General features: G+C 38.5%; 1 protein-coding gene across 6 annotated transcripts in view; it reads right to left on the bottom strand.

Annotated features, from left to right (window-relative positions):
- Nucleotides 1-22,401, bottom strand: part of LZTS2 (leucine zipper tumor suppressor 2) — a 73,162-nt gene extending 50,761 nt beyond the window's left edge. Inside the window, exons 1-2 of one of the 6 annotated variants that reach the window (XM_087964636.1) lie at nt 22,254-22,390; nt 11,384-11,445 (exon numbers count right to left, since the gene is read on the bottom strand). The gene's annotated coding sequence lies outside the window, so the exon portion shown is untranslated. Of the gene's footprint in view, nt 1-4,004; nt 4,504-9,040; nt 9,132-11,383; nt 11,446-21,876; nt 21,962-22,253 lie in introns of those variants that run through there. The other 5 variants (XM_026668462.2, XM_087964638.1, XM_026668707.2 and 2 more) reach the window with 5 other exon arrangements.
- Nucleotides 22,402-23,438: the final 1,037 nt, after the last annotated feature.

The raw sequence follows: 23,438 nt of genomic DNA, 5'->3' as shown, positions 1-23,438 counted from the left end.
CCCGCCCTTCCCCCTTATTTTGCATATTTTAAAATAGGCCTAAATTTGGGGGGAGGGGCTTAATTTGATTTTATGCCGAAAAAACATGCTGGGCCTTCCTATTGGTGGAGGCCTTATTGTTGGAGAAACACGGTATTAGAAAGATGACATATAGTTTATATAATATCAGCTTCTCTGACTGCATCATGATTTCTATGCCAAATATTAGGTAATTATATGAAGTTCCCATATTGAAGTTTATAGCTGGAAAGTATGCATTATTTTAGCATCTGTTTTGATTTTAGCATTTCAGTATCTTATAAATATATTCTACTTTTCCTACTTCTCTACTGTACTTCATTCTATTAATCTTTTAAAACTCTGGTTATGTTCTATTAAGTTTAATCAGATACATCTTAACAATGTTCTGTTATTATGATATTATGTTGCTTGCCTATTGCCTTTATACTCCACAGTCATTATTTGTCAGGAAAATGTCCATTTTAAAATTCCAACTCAAACCAGCTCAACACTGACAAGGGTGCTGGTATTTACCTCCTGTGATTGCTTTGATATTTTTTTAAGATGTAGTATTACTTTGATGGTAAAGTTGAAATATTTGAGAGAGATGCTTTAAACTCACTTATTGGGGGGGGGGGGGGGGGAGGGTGAATGGCCAATGCTGTTCTCAGCCAGGCCTTCTTCCAGCAGGCTAAATGGTTTGCCTGCATCAGATAAGTGAAGAGTTAATTTTCCCATGCTTTAGCCATATGACTGGCACATGATAGACTCCATTCTGTCATGTGAAGCTTGATGTGTTCTGAGTGGGGTGTTCTACATCCAGAGTTAATTTATATTGTTTGAATTCTTTTTGGAGCGAAGGACAGTGCTGAATAAACAAAGGGCTGAAGCTAATTGCTTAGGCAGGACTTAATAGCAATGGTGCCCTGACAAAAAACTTGCTAAGGCTCTCCATACCCAAGGAAATACCAAGATCATAAAGAATTATTTGTATAGTAGATAAAAGAAAAAGATGATTTTAATACTCAAAACTGCTTATTTCATTAGTATGTTTGATTATTTTTATTTATTTATTTTTGTCAATCGCTTACAAGATAATAGGTATAAGTATAAACATAGTTATGAATACATGGAATGGATACATATAAGAAAAATTAAAAAAAATAAAAGAAAAAATAGGACAGGGATGGTAGGCACGTTGGTGCGCTTATGCACGCCCCCTATAGACCTCCTAGGAAAGGGGTGAGGTCAATAGTAGACAGTCTAAGGTTAAAGTTTTTGGGGTTTGGGGAAGAAACCACAGAGTCAGGTAGAGTATTCCAGACATTGACCACTCTGTTGCTGAAGTCGTATTTCCTGCAATCAAGTTTGGTGCGGTTAACCTTGAGTTTGTATCTATTGCTTGCTCTTGTGTTGTTATGGTTGAAGCTGAAATATTCATTGACAGGTAGGACATTGCATATATGATTTTATATACTATACTTAGATCGACCAAAGGCGGCGTAGTTCTAGCTTGTCTAGGTCTAGAATTTCAAGTCTGGTGGCATAAGGTATTCTGCAACGAGTAGAGGAGTGGAGAACTCTTCTTGTGAAATATTTCTGGACTTTCTCAACTGTGTTAATATCAGATATGTAACGTGGGTTCCAGACTGATAAGCTGTATTCGAGTATTGGTCTAGCAAATGTTTTGTATGCTCTAGTTATTAGTGTAATATTACCAGAGAAAAAGCTATGTAAGATTAGGTTAACAACTCTTAACGCCTTTTTGGCTATGTAGTTACAGTGGACTCTAGCACTTAGATCATTAGAGATGAGTAATCCAAGATCCTTGACCCGAGTTTGGATCGTCAACAAGGTCTTGACTATTCAGCCTGTATTTTATTTTCTGATATATTTTTTCCCCAATATGTAGGACAGAGTATTTATTTGTTGAGATTTGAAGTTGCCATTTGTTTGACCATTCTGATACATAGTCAAGGTCTGTTTGAAGGGTAGCAGTATTGTCTGTGGTGTTGACTAGCTTTACATCATCAGTGAAGAGAACGCAGTTGCTCTTGATATGATCACAGAGGTCATTTATGTAGAGTATGAAAAGATTAGTATCCCTGCTCACAATTTCATTTCTGTCTTGCAGTGCTTTTCCTATTGTCCTTGTGCTTGACTTACATCCATTCATTTAGTGACCATTCAAAGCTACAACAGCATTGAAAAATGTCACTAATGGTCATTTTTCACACTTAAAACCATTGCAGCATCTCCTGGTCATGTGACCAAAATTCGCCCGCTTGGCAACTGGCATGTACTTATGACGGTTGAAGGCTCCCGGGGCCATGGGATCATCTTTTGTGAACTTCTGACAAGCAAAGTCAGATTCACTTACAACAACCGTGTTACTAACTTAACAACTGCAGTGATTCACTTAAGAACTGTGCCAAGAAAAGTCGTAAAATGGGGCAAAAGTCACTTTAAAAATGCTTCACTTAACAACCGAAAATTTGGGCTCAACTGTGGCTGTAAATCGAGGACTGTCTGTATCCCTGCATTGCAAAGCTTTGTAACATGCTGTACATGCGTTAAAAATATTTTAATACAATAGTGAAATTGGCATGTATAGCTAAAAATCCAAAGCAATTTCCAAGTGAGTTTATATATCAAACTAAAGTTCAACTGAAATATATGTCCCATTCCCCAAATTAGAAAGGCATGGCTGCAGTTAATATTTTCCCAGCCAGGTGCCTCTCAAGGTTTGTTGGGCTATGCTGTAATACTGTCTGGAAGATAATGGGAGTTTATAATTATAGCAGATTATGTGGTGTTATAGAAGACATTAGACTAGGGAAAGCCAAGATAAACCATGGTGTCATGCAGCTCTTCACATGGCTGCAGTAATTTAGGCCATGCTATCAAAACCTCTTGAAAAAGAAATATATATATTTTTAATTGCTGCAACTATGTAAGCAAGCCAGAGTCCCCACACAGTCACATAACCATGACTGTGGCTACCTTCAGAAGATGATTCAAACCTAAATTCTTGCAATCTCTGCAAACAGAAGTTTTATGTTGCAGCCCCTGCATTAAATAAACTGCAACAAAGCAAGTGGAACAAAACTAAAGCTACTTTCATAGTACAAAAATATGGGGGAGGCTTGGAATTAAAGCAGAGCAGAGCTTCTGTTGGGACATGCTCAGAGTCCATGGAAGGGCAAGATTGTTTCCATGACAAAAATGCATGATACAGCCAAGTTCTCTACAGGAGCCAGAGTGTTTCTTCCCAGAGCACATTCCCAGAGAATATTCTTCCTTTCTGTTCCTTTTTCTTTCTTTTTAAATCTTTTTTTTTTTGTCCTTTTACAACACAACAATGCAGATGATAAAAAAAAATAAAGTCAATTGCTCACAAGTATCCTCGATAAATGGGATGGTGGAAATGTTCATCCAGCATTTCAAAAGAAACTATATTGTATCATATCACAGGTGAGATCAAATTGCATTTACAAAAACTATAGTGAAAAAATGCAGCATAAGTCAGATAAATAACTAAAACAGGACAAGAAAAGTGAATGTGGTTTTGGTGCACTTATATTCTGTTCTAATTTTCCATTCTTTTTTAAACAACCATAAGCCTTCTCAGTTTTGTATTTATTTGCATACCATAGTTTTTTAGTGCATTTTTTTTTTCTTTTACCAGAAGAGTCTACTATCTTCTGGTGTTTGAGAGTGATTTACAGTAAAACAGACGTAAGAAGATTCAAGCATGCTGAATCTTTTGTGCAAATTCCTAGAACAAAGATATCCATAATGCAAACCAGTTCAAATACTGGTTTGAACTGTGGGCCAACTGTGGGGTGGGGGGTGGGGGGTGAAGGAGCCAATTAGTTATTTCCTGTGAGCCATACAACAATGGGGAAATCTAAATCTAACCACAGCAATAATTCTAAACTGTTTTATTTAAGTGAGAAAAAGCAGATCTGAAATTGCTAAACAAGTTGTAGACCAAGCCTTACCAATCTACTGCTGATCTTCCAGTCCTGAATAAAAGATTTCAATCTAGGTTTAGCCCATTCCATCTAAACACAATACTTCCAGCCTCCTGCATCATGGAGATAAGCAGTCAGTTGCAGACTCCGACTTGAAGTTCAGCATGCCCCAGCTCACTACTGTGGTTTCTTCTTCCCAAGTATCAACCCTCCTGTCCCAATGACAAGGAAACACCCCATGCAAAACAACAAATGATAGGAAGGCTGTGTTCGACGGGCCTCCCACATGTGCACCAGTTGGGCCGGTTCTGGAAAAAATTCAGCCTGTAAGGAAAGCACGCCCTTCTCTCACCGCATCGATCTGAAGATCACCAAGTAACTGGTAATATCATCTCAGTGTAGGAATGACGTAGATGTCCTTTGTGACCACAGCCAGCAACCAGCAGCGATTTCCCCTGAGGAGAATTTGGAGCAGAGGAAAATTCTGTAGACTTGTTGCTTCCAGGAAGGCGCATTCTTCTACTTCAAGTTCTGAGCCTGGAATTTTTTTTTTTTAAATAAAACAGAGATGCGGAAACAAGCCCTTTTGGCAGGCAAACACACTGCCAGATGGAGTGGGAGGAGATGGAACATTTCTGCACAAGTCCTAGCCCTTTGCCAGTAGGCCAGCAAGATTTAGAATCTTAGATCTCAATACCTCTACTAGCAAGTGCTAAACATCAAAAGCAGCTCCGTATGTTACCTGATACTTAGTGTAATATTTTCTTTCCCTCAAAATGGACATTCCCTCAAAGAAGAAATGCCACCTGACTCCTAAAAGCCTGAATCAATAAGAAAAGCAACCTTCACTGCCCTGGCAAAATAAAAATAAGGGACGTGCACCAGCAGTTGGTATGCACAACGTGTAAAGATCAGTTGGGAGGTCCCATACTCTCTATCTATGGCTTTGCCAAAAAAGGGAGAGAGTTTAATAGAATTATCTCTTAACTGCAGTGCTCTTCACTCTTAAAAGAAAATTTAGGGCAACTCCATGGAATCCATTCTCTGTGTGAAGATGATACTGTAGACCTGAAATATTTCTGTTACAAATATACAGCTGGGCAAATGGGAAACAAGCAGAAATGTAAGTGCCACTAAAATTCAAAACAGCAGCAAACCTGCCCTCCAAGACCATAAGATTTGGTTTCTGCCAGCCAGAATAGCTACAGTAACCAGCCCAATTCAAACATTATCTATCTAGCACTTTTCTCATCATTCCTATTGTAACTTACAATACAAATACCAGACAAAGACCCTGTGAACTTGCCTCCTCTACTTTGACTCAGAAGAACCACAAACAGCTTAACTGCCCAGTTGTCATATTAAAAAAAGAAAGATATTACAGTAGACCATGTACTCTAGGAAGACCATGTATTCTAGAACAGGGGTCTCCAACCTTAGTAACTTTAAGATTTGTGGACTTGAACTCCCAGAATTCCTCAGCCAGCAAAGCTGGCAAGGAATTCTGGGAGTTGAAGTCCACAAGACTTAAAGTTGCCAAGGTTGGAGACCTCTGCTCTAGAAAACCTTCCACATAATCTCCTAGGTGAAGTGGTGAATAGTGCCTATTCAACAGCAAAGAAACATAAATTTTCTACATTCTCAGAAGCATCAACTAAGTTCATTATATAATCACATTTGCCAAATCTCAGCATGGAATGTTTCTTGGGTTAAATCTTCAGTATGGATTTGCCAAATTTTCCTAGGACATGTTTTATATCATTGTTTATCCCAAGCTGGTGTCCTCCAAATGTATAAATCTTTAGTATCCAAAGGCCAGGTTGGCTAGGAGTTCTGGGAACTGAACTCCCAACACATCTGGATGCTATCAGATTGAGGAATGCTATTTAAATGTTTAAGTAAAACTAAAAGCCTTGGAATCTGAACTCAGAGCTTCATATGCTTGCCAGCTGAAAATTGGGAAAAAATGTTCTTTATTGCTTTCTTTATTACAACCATTGTATAATTGTTAGCATCTCATCCTATACTACACCACAAAGTTAGATGCCAAAAAGCTTCTTAAACTTCTGCTTATATCTTTCTTATACAGGGACATTTTTATGCTGTACTGAAAGTGGCTTCTGAGGGTCCCTTAAGATGCCACTCTGATTTTTTCTATTCTATTTTTATATGATATGACGTGACGTGACATGACATACCATCGATGCAAATGGCATTAAGTAACAGGAGACAGCCTCCCTGCAGAAAGGAACTTATAATCTAAAAGTCAACAAGACCTCAACAAAGGAACAGCAGAGACACGGAGACAGCAAGAATCAAATGGATGGTGATGCCAGACGAATGGCTCCCACCGTTACCAACTGTACAGCAATTTCATCATTTTCTCTTCCATAGACTTTTAGAAAAATGAAAAGGGATTAAAGCAGTGGTAGGAGAAAAGAGTTAAAATGAGAAACAGTGTCATCAGGAGGCCTTTCATATGTTTACAAATGAAGGACAACCGTAGGGTTCTTGGGGCTCCGTCAGTGTGGTTCTTTGCTTGCAGAGTAGACGTTTTATTACCTAACTAGGTAACATGTCCTACAACCATGTTTGGGTTATAGTTGACAAGCTTCCCCCCCTTGAGTTCTCTGTACTTTATACTAAAAGTTGTATAAATATAATTCCTCTTCTAGCAACATTGGAGGGAATCCCTATCATGTCTGTTGTTGATTTCAACATCCTGGATGCTTTTAATACTTGGAACATTCTTCATTTTTTTTCTTGCAGCATGAAGCCTTGCAAAGCATGCCTGGTTTACTATTAATAATTCCACTTAGGGGGCTGTTGATCTCTTCAAGGATTATGCAACATATGGAAATATATGATTGCCTTGAAGGTAGCAAACATGGGAGGAAACCGATTATGACCAGAAAGGCTCACTCCAAAGTATGTAAAAAATATTGCTTACTTTGCATTCAACTCTTGCTTAACTGAAAAATTAGCATAAAGATACCAATTTCACCAAATTGGATTTAACACTTAAAATGAGCAACTGAGTAACATAACCTAAAATGTGATCAAAATATAAACTGAAAGCATACATGGTGAAATACAAAAGACAAAGAGAATGTTGTTCCTCTGAAATGGAGTTGTCAAATTTTAACTGGAAGCAACAAAATTTAGCAAGACTACATGAATACTGAACTCTTAAGGATACAAACATATATATACTGTATGTTTATATCACATCTTAATTACTTGATCTGTATTTGATTTTGTAAGGAAAGCCAGGCTAGTTCATCTATTCATTAAGTAGTAGAGTAACCTTCCCTACTTCTGTTTCCTGATCTAACCATTACATTATCATTTGGATGGAGTCATATAATTGTTTATGTAATTCTTAATTTAGTATGAGAATCTCAAAATAAATATGCAGCAAGCATTCTCACATTTGCTCTTTTCCCTAATCCGCAGCCTCTTTCATTTCATTATTCCATCAAGCATCATTTTTCATTCTTCCTCTTGTAAAATTCCACCTGCATACTTTTTCATAGAAGATGCAAAATTATTCTCCCTGGAGTTGTTCTATTTTCTTTCTGGTTTCCCCACCCACCCACCCACCCACTTTCTTTTTTACTCCATGCCCATCCATATTTCTTTTCCGCTGCAAAGATCCCTTTCCCACTGCAGAATATTTGAACCAGTGTCCCTCTGGCATTTATTTTCTCTATTTCTGAATGTAGCATTTTGCAATAGTTGAAATGTCCATAGGAATTTCAAGCAGTCCTAAACAGAGTAGATTATATAATCTATGTCTCAAAAAAAATTGAGGAACAGGGAGCAAGTCAATCTCATTATTTCCTACAAATGAGAAAAATCCAGACAGATACAAGCATGGCAGAAGAATATGTCTTTGAACTTATAACCAGGCAAAATGAACACCCCACCCCAAGGAAATAGATAACTGCCTGTACATTACAGAAATTGTGCTATGCTTTACATTACAGAAATGAGCTATGCTCATTAGATTTGGATCTAACCTTCTTCCATGAGAAAAATCACACGCTCTGTGTTTACTTCTCACTTCTCCTTATATCTTGACACTCCATTATTTGGTCAAAGTAAAATACACTGGAAAGCTCCCACCTTGGCCAGATGGCATTTTAAATGAAAGAGTCTTGCATATTATTTATTTCCTTACATATAGTTCCATGATGTTTATGCTCTATTCAACTACTTACAATTTTTTAAATAAATAGCTCAATTTCTGATATTTGATTGAAATGAATGATAGAGAAACCTCAGCAAGATGTGTTGGTTTTGCCACAGCAGCTTTAACTCGGAGGCTAATATATAAAATAAGGAGCACAGATGATTCCCAGGGGATGTGTCCTTCCAGTAATCCATCCATTTTCAAGAGGAATGTGGCATGGTAATAGAAAGCAAAGGAAACTGCTTCATATTTAGTCAAATACAAACTTTAATACTATCAACATTGATGAGTACTGACTCTAAGCTTTCTAGCAGTGAATTTTTAGCTCTGTCTGGAATTGCTCAATAATTAACCTGCAGCCTGTGTTCAATGATATCACAAGACCCCACTTCAACGAGATGTTAGTACAGTTACCATTCCATAGCTTTCATCAGATTTTGTCTTTCACAAAATTACACAATAAACTTTGTCATCCTGCAGGCTTTTTTGCAGCCAATCATCCAATTACAATGGAACCATATTAATCTTTGCATGAATCTTTGCAGGAAGCAGCCAAAAGATCCGCTGCTGTTAGTGACCAATCAGAAGGCATGGTGCCTGCCACTAGATTCTCTCTGGTGATCAAGGAATCACTAAGGAATCCAAATGTCGCCCTCGCTTAGATGGAAATGTTTCTCGGCTTTCATAAATCTAGTTATCTACCACTCAGGAAAAGAATGTTTGTTCTCTCCCCTATATGGGCTGCAAAGATCCAATAGCTGCTGGATCAGCAAAGAGAAGTAGGAAAAAATGCACCATCTCATTCTTGCGCCACAAAAGCAGTTTAAAAGAAGAGTGCAGAAACAGGCCACAAAGTAAGCAAACTTACGTGACTGGACCCTCTAATCAGAGCCCAGGAAAGCAGTTGAGCCTGTTCCTGCCCAGCAGATGAAAGAGTTCGGTCTTGTCTGGCTCTGTCTGGAGTTTTATACAGACCACGTGCACGTTTGGGCTTGCATTAAAACAGCTAGAGACTCAGAGGAAAACAAACTTCATTTAAAGGGGAAAGTAGCAACATTGTCCACAGTGTTATATGTATAAGTACAATACCACAAGGTTCCTTTCAGCTAAAGACCTGAGACAACATAAGCAGATAACTAGGAGCAGGAGCAGGACATCAAAAACAAAAATTCCAAGCCAAAGGAAGCCATTTTAAGCACTTCCTTTACAAAGGCAACAGCATCAAATAACTACAGTACTGAACTTTTCCTGAAACTTATTTGTGACAGTTTCATTACATATCTAAACAATTTATTTTCTAAAGAGATTTTTCCCAAAATGACTAGAAGCCCAGGATTCCATTATTCAATTCAGTCTCAAAACTACACATATAGCATGGGAACCAACATCATTCAAGTAGACACTTAGTTTTCAGAATAAATCTGGTTATGATGCATTGACAAATCTTTAACTTTCTGGATAAAAAACCTAGGCACCATCAATTTTATTCCAATAAATAACAAAAGATGAAATTCAGGAAAACCCCAATTCTGTCCTGCTTAATTTTAATAGAGGGAGAGCAATGTGGCACTCACAGCAACGTACCTCTGTGTATATACTTTAGTACTAGACAATCTTCAAAATGGATATCTAAGCATATTACCAAACAGAGCACCAAAATAGCTGTCAGGGTTCCGACGGATGCCCTAATTAATTCATGAGCCATAATACCACACAGAGGCATTGCCAAAATTTGAGCCTGCTACATTGCTTTTGATATACGAATGTTTCATGACTGGCCATGCCCACTATGGCAGCTATTTTGTGAGCATAAGCACTACCCGGTTCAAAATTCCAAATAGGTAGCTGGCAAAAAGAGTGGTCAGCAAAACAAAATATTTAAATTTGAAATCAATTGTCTTTCTCTCACTGCCTCTCACTCTTTCATTTCTCTCCCCCACCCCCATTTTTTTTTCTTTTGCATACATAAATCTGCATAGCTGGTCCTACATGCACAAAAGTGGGTATATCTAATCAGATATTTGTAAAGCAATTTCTGCACTGGAGATCAGAAAAAAATGAAAAATTATCTTATGGTGGAGGAGAGATAGCTGATAGGTGGATTACCAATTCTCTTTTGTCACATAATCCTTGCCACATTGACAGGATTAGGGCTATATCTAAAGTAAACCTTGCAGCCCCATTGCAATGCAGATAAAGGTACAGATCTGTCAAGGTCCTATTGGTTTTTAAAAAGTGTTATCTACAGACTGACCCCAACAATACAGTTTTCATGCTCAGAAGCTAGTAATTTTAAATGAATGATACTTTTTGCCTTGCCACACACATTTCAGAAATGAACTCTGATTGTTTACCACCATGTGCCTCCAACCTCTGGCTTGTTTTGTTCATTGCTATCTCTGCCATCAAATATGTTATCTATTTTGGATAGAAGCTACTGATTGAACTCTACTCTGTTCTCATTCTTCATATTTTGTCAAGTTAAATGCCATTGTTACAGACATCAGATCTATCTAATTTAAATATATCAAGATTGTGAAATCAGCATTGGAAAAGCAGGATGAGATGGAGTGGAGTCTAGCTATGGTTTCCAACACATGCAGTTTTTAAATATAGCACTGCAAATTGCTAACCACAAATTTGGAAGGCTTTACTACAAGTTCATGGAAGATTCATCACACTGTAAACTAGCAGTTTCTTCCTTACCTTACCAAAAAGTTAAAAAAATAAATTGAAGGACTTAGAAATAAGCAGTTATCTGTCTACTAAAATTGAGTTCTTAAAAATGTGACTACTCACATTAACTAACAAAAGTTTAAGTAACTCTTAAAATCTTTTAGGGCAGATTAAGGCAGCATAATATCGAATGCCAAAATGTATCACAAATGACAGCCAGCAAGTCCAGGCTTCTTGTATCCCTTTGAGCAAAACTGGGATTTTGAAGGAAAAGGCCCTTACATCCAAAACCCCGATACCCTCCCCCACATAAGGTAACTATTAGTTACAGACAATTTTCCCCAGGCACAGTAACCTAAGACACAAGCTCCAGTGATCTATTGCTGAGAATGGCAGGACACATTGACTAACCACTGAACCACTTTAAAGCAAGGAAATTCCAACAAAAGCAGCAGAAACAGACTGACCTAGATCCATTTAAGAAGGAGTGGAGGAATTGTTCCGGGACATGAAAAGGAGTTCGGCCTTGGCTTACCATACAGATGGTTTCCCCTATTTCTGCACTCAAATCAGCCATGCTGAAACTCTGGCCAACCACTTGGAAGCAAGCACACCATGCTGTTAGGCCTATCAGGGTAACCAGTCCTGCAGAGCAGTTCTTCCTTCTCCTGCTATTTCCTGAACTAAAATGACACACTCTTTTTAGTTCAGTTATCTTTGTCTTGTGCTATCTGTGCATCCCACAAAAACAGCATTTTCCTTAGGAGCTGTGACCACTTCTTATTGCTTTCAGGGATTCTATTGATATATAATTCCCCCACCCCCTGACAAAATATAATTTCATATCAAGTGAGAGACCAATATAGTACTTTCTGCAAACCCATGAAACAATAACACTATAGTACTAAGGCTTCATATTCAAAATAGGAAGACAAAATTAAAATACTGCATGTGTAGCTGTGGAATAGAAAAAAATATACCAATGTACTACATGTCTGTTGTTCATATACAAGCCTACCCTGATATAAGGATAGTCCCAATTAATCAATGTTTATTCTTTTCTATATAGACTCTTGGAAACTTGATGACTTTGGGCATGTTACTCTCTCTTTTAGCCCAACTCAACCTCACAGGGTGGTTGTTATAAGGAAAAATAGGAAGAGGAAATATTAGGTATATTTACTACCTTAAGTTATTTGTAAAAACAAAACAAAATGGTATAAAAAATAAAATAAAGTATCTTAGTATACATATTTGAATCAATTTTCTACTGAGTTGCCTACAGAAGGAATTACAAAGTATGTGAAACTAGATCTATTTTCATTCACAGGCCTGATACTAATGTGCTCTAAAGTAAACAGGAAGTTTCAATATGAGAAGAGCAAAATCCCATTTTGCAATTTTTTTTTCTTCCGTTCAGTCATGCTGATTGATTCCCAGAGACTGCCTGGACAAGTCCTTGCAGTTTTCTTGGCAAAATCTTTCAGAAGTAGTTTTCCATTGCCTCCTTCCTAGGGCTAGCAGAATGTGACAGGCTTTGTGCCCAAGATGGGATCGAACTCACAATCTCCCAATTTCCAGCCTGGTGCCTTAACTATTACACCAAACTGGCTCAACAAAATACATCCAATTGCCTCATTTTACATGACATCCCTCCCAATCCCTCCCCTCATTCTTCTGGAAGTTTACTTATTTACTTTTTTTTTCTTTTTGAAAGAGAGCTGGCAGAGAACACAAATAACTTTTAATATACAGCGTACGGTTTATACCAAGTGATATTATTGTTCTGTTGATATCACACATTGCAGAGGCTACAGTGTATTTGGAGTTTTGTTTTCTTTTGTTTCTCAATCTTATCTGCAGATGCTCCAGACTAAACTTGGAATCGTTTACAGCCAAATTCCTCCCTGCTCTTGAGCTATGGCCCTTCTACTTTTTCACTACAGGAAGTCCTCAACTTACAACCAATCATTTAGCAACCCCTTTGAAGTTATAACACTTAAAAAAATTACTCACAGCCAATCCCCACACTTACAACTGCCATAGCATCTCCAGTCACATGATCAAAATTTCAATGCTTTTGGAGACTAGCATGCATTTTCAGGATCCCTGAAATGTGATCACTATTTGTAACTTCCCCAAACAGCAAGCCAGTGGAGGAAACCGGATTCTCTTAATGATCATGTGTCTCATTTAACAATTGCAGTGATTTGCTTAACAATGGTGACAAAAAAGGTCATAAAATTGGGCAGGACTCATTTAACAACTGCCTGTCTTAGCAATGAAAATTCTGATCCCAACTCTGATTGTAAATTGAGGACTACCTACAATTCTTCAAAACAGTGTTCTGGATCCTTCAGCAAGCTCTGTATATTGAGAAGGTAAGGAGGGGGCTTTGGTCATGAGGAACATCTTCCTGTGATCCAGGAATTTGTCCCTGATACCGTGTTTCTCATATAATAAGGCCGGGTCTTATTTTTTTTTGAGCCCCGAAAAAATGGCTAGGCCGTCTTTTTGGGGGACTTAATTTCCCCCCTTGCATCTTCGGGCGGGTGGCGACGGCTTGGATGTTGACCTCTGCATTGGTGGGGCACTTCGTATCAGGGTCAACGCAGGCAGCACCATATCCAGGTGTGCAACAAAGTACTTCCTAATGGCAAGCCCCCACCATTCCCCCATTTCGCATGTTTTAATATAGGCCTTAATTTGGGGGAGGGGCTTAATTTCATTTCATGCCTATAAAACATGCTAGGACTTCCTATTGGGGGAGGCCGTATTGTTGGAGAAACAGGGTACCAATATTTGAGTGCCTTGCAATCCTGACTGATGAACCGTTGCTGTCTAGCAGGATCTCTCCCCAAGCTCGTGGAGTTGATTTCTGAGAGATTTCAACCCTCATGGGGATCAGTTTGCCTCAAGTGATCTTGGGTCTGAAATACATTAAATGGTCATACATAGTTTATTTCTGTCTCAGAGCTGATATTATAGGAGCTGGAGATAGAAGGGATTTCCATCACCCTGTTAGCATGGTCAGATCACAGTCTGATCCAAATATAATTGGCAGCCGTTTATGACTTCCACGGGCTAGGGAAACCAATTTGAATGATCCAGCACAAACCCCTAATGGATCTAAATGATTTCCAGAAGGCATTTGGGAAGTTTAATAACTGTCCCCTTCCCTCACATCAAAGATTACAAGTTGGTAAAATTATAAAAGAATTTTGCAAAGAACTATACCACACCAAAACTAGCAGGGCAAGCTGTTGTATATAAACAGGAAGCAAAGGCCACGCTTACCACATTGATGTTGTTACCTAGTTGGGTAATGAAACGTCTGCAAACAAACAAGCTCAAAGAGCACTAAGCATTCCACAGCTGCACCCTGAGCTACACATGTTCTCTTCTATTAAAAATATTGAAGTCACATTTCAAAACACAACAGGTGCAAACAAAGAATCACCCTTGTTGAACTAGAGACATGTAACAGAAGCAGAAGTGGAGTAAATGATGGTGTTATTACACAAGGCAGTAAGAAACTGCAAAGACAGCCCCAAGGCTGTAAAAAGTATGTAAAAAGCTTCAAAATAGCCTGACATTAATTTCCCTGAAGTTCGTCACAGCGGCCAACTGCCTTGAAACAGAATAGAAGGTTATATGGTTTGATGGGTGCTTTTTCTCAGCCATTCGGTGGCTTTCACATAGAGAAAGCCTTGTTGTAACCACATCATTCACTCCCCTTGGATAATCAGAACAACTATCCCAGGTTTTTTTTTCCTTGCTTTGTGGCAAGGAAAGAAGTGTCATACAAAATTAAGCAGGCAGTATAAAATCTCCATTTTGGCAGCCAGAGGGCAAAATGAAGAAGAAAAAAAGGCTTTAAGTTTTTGGTAAGATAGCAGGCAAGCACAGGATATACTGTTCACTCATTTAAAAAGATGACCTGATTCATGACATAAGGCAGCATAAAGATAATAAGGACAGAGGGTTTTTATTTAGCAAATTGCTAGTCCTCAATGTAACACTGAGGTAAAGCATTTTCCATGTTGCTAGACGCATCATTTTTAAGGAGGATGTTTGCAAGTATATTTCCAGTGATTGCCTAAATCAGGGTGTCCAACCTTGGCAACTTTAAGCCTGGAGGACTTCAACTCCCAGAATTCCCCAGCCAGCTTAGCTGGCTGGGGAATTCTGGGAGTTGAAGTCCTCCAGGCTTAAAGTTGCCAAGGTTGGACACCCCTGGCCTAAATGAAGCCTCTGTCAAATCAGTGCTGTGGACAGCTGCTGAAGTAAAACTCCCATTATTCCCATTCCAGCATGGCCATAAGCCCCTCCCCCCCCCTTTTTTTTTCTGGGGATGACTGCTGTAATATTCCATACATTTGCTGAACAATAGCTTGGAGGAGGCTTTTTTATACACACACACAATTATCCACAGACCATCAAACAGAAATCACCCCCAGATCCCTCTCCAAGTCAGCCATCTGCCTTTCAGCAAATACAAATACTGTACAAGGAATATGAAGGATAAGAGGGGGAAAAATACAGAAGAAAAGAGGGAAGGAAGCCTGTTTTTCAAAATGTGGGTTTTTAAAAAAAAAATCTGCATTCTTCTCTCAATCAAATCTACTGTCCTTTGGACTAATTGTAAAGGGTTCCTAATCTACAGGAGGAACAAAACACCCTTTCAGTCGAAAGAGAGAGCTGTTTTAAACTAATCAAATCAAGGACAGAATCATCAAGATAATTCCATTCAACCTGGAACACAAATCCCATGTTCAGAAATCCAATGAATACAATCTTGTAATCTTTACTCAGAAATCTCTTTTTTGTTTTAGTTCTTGAAAGTGAACTATGCACCCTGTTTTCTGACTTTCTCCTAAAACAGCAAGGGAAAAAAAAACCTTAGAAGCTCCAGCAAAACATCAATGCAACTCTTTTGCCTGTGGATCCTGTGATAAACCTGAAGTGTCATCTTAGCAGGATTTTGCAATAAGCTATCAATTCTATATTGCTCTACATTCCCTATCCAGTTGCCAAATGAAAGCTAAGTAGCATCATAATAAGCAAAATATAAATCACTCCTGCTCAAAATTCATCAACCTTTCCTTCTTTCTACCAGTGCAATTTAGATACCAAAATAATTTTTAGTTATTGGTATAAGATTTTTTTCTCTCTGCTTTCTATCAATCTTAACATTCTTCCACTCTATAATTACGTGCACTCTAAATCTGGCTGCTCCACTGTAGAATCTTCTACCCGGAAAGCTAGTTTGGGCACCCAAGTTAAAAGCACAAGCAATTAATTTTAAGAGCAGCCTAATGGAATGTGTTTTCTCTTCTGAAACATATCTGAGACTCCTCCCCTCTAGGCAACATTAAGATCCAAATTGTGCCTAGAAAATTGAGTTCTATCATCACGACTACATTTTGCATCTCATACCACATGCTTGGCAAGCAGGCAGGCAGGGAAGATGTACAAAACAGATGTAATTTGACCTTAATGGACAACCACCAAAGATGCTTGTCCTTGCAGGAAAAGGAGAGAGGCCACATTCTTCTAGAGTTAAAACTACTTGTAGTTTCTTGCTGTCCTCCACGCTGGCATTTCAAGTCCCCCTTCAACAAAACAAAACCCTTCTAGTCAGAATCATAGCCAAACATTCATCATCTGCAGTTAATCAGAGTACACCAGGGGAAGATTCCTGTTTCTTCACATTTCTTTCACGCAGACAACTAGGTTTGTGTATATGCAAGTTTCACAAGTTCTTCCCCTGTTTGCATGCAATTCACTTCTGATTCTCTACAGCAGTTTCAAGGTAGAACATAAAGGCCACTGAAATCCATGAACATGAGTCCCACAACTTAGGATAGCCTAGCACAGGGATGTCAAACTCACATCGTCACGGTGGTGTCATGTGATGTAGCAGGGCTTTCTCCCCCTTTGCTAAACCAGGCGTGGGCATAACCAGCATGTGACGCATCTGGCCAACGGGCCGGGAGTTTGACAGCCCTGGCCTAGCACAAAGCTTTTCAACAATGTGAAGACATGTGGACTTCAACTCCCAGAATTCCCCAGCCAGCATTCACTGGCCTAACAGACAGAATTGTGCACAAGAGATTATACACAGCACAAAATGCAGAAAAACTCCTGGATTTTTGCCGAGAAAAAGCTCAGAAGTTTATTCTCTCTTCAGCTGAATCACACACAGTTTAGGAGCTTCTACTATTCCCTTACCTCTTTCCCACCCTTAAATTCCTACAGGCTTTGAAGTCTTAAGTATTATATTACAGAAATATCCAATCATACTCCAAATACTCAGAGGAAATCACTGAGCAGCTGCTGTCAGTCTAGAATCTGCCACTGGCTTCTAAACAGTTTCAGTTACAAGCTCTGAAGAAAAACATTACAATCCTCTGAAATGTTGCATATGGTATATTTGTTAACAAGACTGTATCCAATAAAAATGCCATCTTGGCCATTTCTTTTTTTTCAGATTTTTGTTATATAGAGAGCCAGGTTTGGAAAAACAAACAGAAATACAACTATCTTCACTTCCAAAAATCTAGGCACAAGAAATACCATTTTAAAAATTACTTTTTCAAGTACTTTGAATTTTGCCATTTTAGTTGTAAACTGGAAAAGTAAACTTTTTTTTTCAAAAGCTAGAGAACAAATGTAAACACATTCATTCCTTATGAGAATATGCTGAGGAGTTTTTTTCCATTAACACGTTATGTGCTATCAAGCCAATGTAAACTCTTAACAACCATATAAATAAATTTCCTCCAGAATAATCTGTTCCCAGCTCAAGTCTTCCAGTGGTGCATTCATTGCCATTATAACTGACTTCATCCATATTGCTGCCTCCTCTTGTTGTCATCTTCTCTTTCCTTCCATCTTTCCTAGCATTAGAACTTTTTCCAGAGAGACGGATCTTTGCATAATATGTTCATGTTATGATCATTTGAGCCTGGTTATTTGTACATCAAGTGACAACTCTGGATTGATTTGTTTGATGATCCATTTGTTAATTATCTTGGCAATCCATGCTATTCTCAGGAGTTTTCTCCCACAACAAATATTAAAAGCATCGATACTTTTCCTGTACTGCTTTTTCAAAGTCCAACTTGTATTTCCCTAGAATAACAGGAAAAAAATCATTGCCTGCACATTTCTGATCCTTGTAGATAGAAAAGAATCAGATGCTGTGATGCGTCACCAAGATCTTCAGACCAACTGCAGCATAGTTTTTGACTGCAGTTTCTTTACTATTGACAGTCAACCCTAAAAGGCAAAAGCTGTCCACAAATTCAGTATCTTCACTATCAACTCTCAGGCAATTTCTCTATTTGTTATTAATTTGGCCTTCTTTATATTTAAACTTTTTTTACTGTGCTTATGGACTTTCATTACTAGAATTTTGCAAATCATTTGCACTTCAGCTGGTGTCATCAACACATTGCATGTTATTAATGTTTCTTCCTTTAATTTTAAGCCACATTCATCTTTTTCCAATCCAGCATAACTGAATACAGTATACAGTATATTCAATATATTAGCCAAATAAATAAGGAGAGAATATATAGCCTTGTCTTATTGCTTTGCCAACCTTGAGGCAGTCTGTGTTCTGTCCTGATCAGCTTCCCTTACATGACCTTTAACATGAGGCTATGCTATTTCCATTTTTCACAGGTTGACATGATAGACATAGTCAAAGGCCTTTCTATAATCAATGAAACACTCACTAATTTTGCCTTTTTCAACTGTTCAGCATGCCTCAGCTTTTTAAATAAGGTATCTCTCTCATCTCTCTTTCCATGTAGGACTTTATTCCACACTGAATGATCCTAAGCATTATTAGAATGTGAAATGAAAGATTTTGTTTGATAGTTTGTACACTCTGCAAAGTGTGCACAGCCTTGGTATGTGGACTGACCTCTTCCAATCTGTGAAACACTGTGCCATTCTCCAGGTTTGCTGGCAGAGCTTGGTTAGGATCCTTACTGGTTCTTTTTCTGTTGTTTCCCATATTTCTTTATATTCCATGAATTCCTGTAGCCTTCCAATTTGGCAATGACTGGAATGTTGATCTAACTTCATCTTCTAGCACTAGATAGCCTTGCAAGTAGAGAATGTTGGGCATCGGCTTCTGGATTGCATAGAATGTCAGCATCTGCCTTTCATCTTTCATCTTCTTTCAAATAACTACAAACTGGCATCCTATGGCATCCTTCAACAAACCAATTTGAAGTTGGAATCTCCTGAGTTTAGAAATACTTTGGAGGCCTTTTGTTTTTCCATGTATGTTCCTATCTTCAGTGTCTTTACATATATAATTTTAGTACTTTTTCTTAACTCTTCTAATTCCTCCTTGGAATTCTTTGTTCCCTCCTGAAATCCCTGTCTCTCTTGGCTTTGATTTCTCTTTTTGACAATTGTTCAAATATCCAGTTTCCTTTGTTTCTTAGTTTTTGAGAGTTTCCTTCTACAGTACATATATCTTTAACAATGTGTTTGATTTCATTACATTGTTCCTCTGGCTCTGTATCAGTGAAATCCAGTTCAGAATGATTCCTGATCTTCTTGAAAATGATGGTGATTGAAGTTCATATCCAAATTAGCCGGCTTTCTTCTTTTGCTTTAACTCAGTGTGGAATTTGCACATGAACAATTTATCTCTTCCACAGTATGTCCCTGCCTATGGCTTTGCTATCGTAACTGGTCTCTTTTCTCTTTGTGCCAAAAATATAGTCAATTTGATTTCTATATATTTCATGTGGCATTGCACAGTCATTTTAGCTATTGGAAGACTATGTCAGCAATGGAGAAATCTTTGGGTGGAAAAAAATTGATGATCTTTTCCTGCTATGTTTTCTTCCTTTATATTTTCAACTTCCAATATCCAACCCCAAACAGCATATCTTGCTTGCCTATTCTATCCATTTCAGATTGAATTTGACCATAAATCTCCTAAAACTTCCCTACTGCATCATCTGTTGGCTCATAAACTTGGGTAGGTGTCACATCACAGAGTTGCCCATAGTGTCTATTTTATATTACTCAGTCATTGAGTGCAGTGTACCAAGTATTGTCCTTGCTGTATTCTTCCTGATTATGAATCAATTCCTTCTTTGTTTTTCATGTCCTGAATAATAAATAATAAATCTTCTGACTGAACATGTCCAATTCTGGATAATTTCAGTTTGGTGATGCCTCAGATATCAAGTGAATGGTTCATTTTATCTTTAACTGTGTTGAATTTTCCCATGTTCATGGGTCTTATGTTCCATCACCTACTGTAACTCTGTCTTTGCAACTTTGGATTATTTTCCTGCATGGCAACTATACTTCCCAAAAGCTTTAATCTTACTATGTCATAAATATAATTAGTACTCTGCGATATTCCCTGATCTTTCTCAGTAGCCTATCAGTGCCATCCAATCTAAAGGGCTATCATCCAGCACTATATCATCAATCATGTTATATTGGCTACCCATTGTTTTTTGTAAACCACAGGAATAGTTTATTATTGCCTTCTCCAGCACAGTATGAAATTATGCTTTTGCCGCTGTCACTAAAATGATTATCTGCCTCCAGCATTTTCATATAAGTGTCTGGCTGCTTTAGCCAGGCAGTTGAGATGACCTTCACATCTAAGGTGACTCTGCTGGGATTGTGTACTTTTAGCATGTACTTCTAATGTTCTTCCTTCATCTAATCCAGGGAGCCCCTACCCCACCTGAGGCAGCATAGTAGAACTTAGTGGGCTTAGAAACCATACATACAACCAATAAAACTCTGTTTTAAAGTTGTAGTCCCACATGTATTTATTTGGGATAAAATAAAGCCCAATTAGGAGAAATTACTGTTGAATAAACAAGTATAGAACTAGAAATAATAATGGACAGTTTGCCTCCATTTTATAGATGAGAAACCTCTACTTCAAACTACATACTCTGCTCTCAAATAAATGGGAAAAAAAATCCCACTTATTCTCAATTACATTTTTCACTGTTAACTGCATCCTTGGTTGAAAACTGATACGGAGAAAGTATGGACTGAGTGCCCCAAACAGAGACATCTTAAACAGGGGCCTAGTGCTAATTCAGACAGCATAAGACTAACTAGAAATGTTGGCAAAAAAAGGAAAAAAGCAGAAATAGATGTATTATAGCACAAGGGGGGAGGGAGAATCTAGACTTTCGTTTGATCAGAAGTATTGCTCTGTATTTGATTTCAAGACAGCCAATTTTTTCTTAAGTGGCTGTGAGGCAGGGGGAAAAATATTTTGAAAGGAAAAGGAAAGATTGCAGGAGAAGCAGAGAACTCTATGTATTCAAAAGAAGCTTCACAGAAAAAACTTGTGCTAGAGGAATCCTTAGATGTGGAAGAGCAGGCTCTACTACAACACCAAATATCTTCTTCATCTGCCAGGCAAACCTTCTTAAAGTGGCAGTAATATCAGATTCAGACAATTATCAATCAGATCCTTGAGCCCCAAGGCTCATTCCTGTCCTTTCAGATCCCTTCGCACAGACCCAATATATATTACCTTTTCCATTTGCCTGCTTTTCTGGCCACTGTCCATCCTCACATCTCATCCTGCCTAGTCTTTCAGTTTTTTTTCTGAATCCCTAACAACTCCACCAAGTCCAGTATGCGCTGCAAGCTCTGTCTCTCTCCAGAACCACAGACTTCTTCAACGCAGCCTTTTCCTACAGTAAATACTGTATCTCATATCCTCTACAGCAGCTTTCCCTAACTTGGCCTCTTCCAGATGTGCTTAAACTCCAACTCTTAGGAGTTTTGGCCTAACATATCTCTGCAGAGTGCCCAGGAGACGTTCAGTCCCTAAATGTGAGTTATTTCTCGACTTCGTTATTTAGGTATTTATTTGCTATGTTATACTCAATCCCGCCTTCGTTCCCGGATGTTCAACGAACAGTTCTAAAGTACAAGATAAAGCACAGTAAAACTAACCTAAACACAAACGTGAAACTGGAAAAGTGTATCAGTTTCCCCACTCACCTCCACGTATAAATATACATATTTAAGATGCAGGGCACCACACATTCAGGACATATGGCTTCTCGCTTGGCTTCCTACTTCTGTTGGAAACAGCCTTTGGTGCATTCACACAAGATGTTTGAAGGAATCACAACTTAGTCAAGTCAGTATTGTAAGTTCACACGACATGCTAAACTACAGATAACCAACCACAAGCGGTGAAGTTCCTTTAACACGCTTAGCTAGAAAGTGGTTGGCTAATGTACTCTAAATGTTCGAACCCAGCAAATACAAAATACAAATACAAAAACAACTCTTGCACTCTCTCTTCCGCAGATACCACCGAGGTACTGCCTTCAACAACCACAACCCTTTTTTTTCTTCGTTTTCGGACCCACCTTTCTTCCCATTCAGGCAGCTGCTCACTCACCCTCGCGAATATGAGCGTCAGGACAGCCGATTCCAGTCTCCGGCTCCCGTCGCCCACCCTATTCGACTGCCGCCCCAACTTCTCTCCATGTTCTGCCTCAGATTCAGGCTCCGCCCGGCTGCCACCCCCTAAAGCCTCCCCAGAAAGGCAGCCAGTCGAGCGAACGGACAGAGGCAAAGGGCCGGGCTCGGGGGACTCTCGACAGCCGGCGACCGGCCTCGGAAGATCCAAAGTTGAGGGAAGGAGGGGACATTTAGTGACGGCGCTGAGAAGGCGCTGGAAGTCATGAGTGGGGAAATGGGCTTACATAAACAAGACGCAGTACAATAAGGATCCTTATTCAACATTCACTTTCTTTCTCTCTTAATATCCAGACTGACTATGAACAATTAAGGAACATTCAAAAGTTGGTCCGTTGTCCGTTGCTTTAATAATGAACTAAAATGGTCCGCATGATTTCTGTAAGTGTGATAAATTTTTTTAAAAACAACAAACTAAAGCACTCTCCTTAACGACCATTATATCAAATGCCAAAGCACCAGAAACAAAAATTCTACAATAATAATAAGATAAGAAATCAGTAAAATATGAATGGCACAAATGCCTGACCCAAATTAAAATTCTTAATATATTAACCCACCTTACATATTCTAATAAACAGATATTGAACGTCCATTGCATTCAAGAGGCTGCTCATCTTGGTCAGCGGTTACAGATCTTGATAAAATTTATTGGTACATTTTGTATTATAATAAATCATCTGTTTAATCCTGTACTCCGTTTCAAAGTAGTAATTTGATGCTTTGCATTGATTATCTTGTACAAACTAGCTTTGCTCCCAACTTAACTTGGAAAATATGGTAGCATTTGAAAGGGGGGGGCGGGATATTATTGAGCCCTGGTATCATTTGAAGTTCTGTGAAACTACAGCATTCTGAAAAAGGAGACTTCTTGTCAACTCAGTGATGAGCTGGGAATAAAAAAAAACAGATGACTCTGAAAGCATTAAATTAGCACATTTATTCTCTCAAGACTTGTTATAGATCACTATTTATTCAGGTATATTAATTGTAGTTCTGTGAGAAGAGTGGTTTCTACTCTTCTTTATTACTTCTATGTATGTAGTAATAAAACGGGGAGGGATCCACTGCAA

The sequence above is a fragment of the Notechis scutatus genome, chromosome 4 (genome assembly GCF_049901735.1).
Source record: "Notechis scutatus isolate UNSWTSFEM ecotype Mainland chromosome 4, rNotScu1.2, whole genome shotgun sequence".
NCBI lineage: Eukaryota > Metazoa > Chordata > Lepidosauria > Squamata > Elapidae > Notechis > Notechis scutatus.
This window is presented reverse-complemented; position numbering and strand designations above follow the sequence as displayed.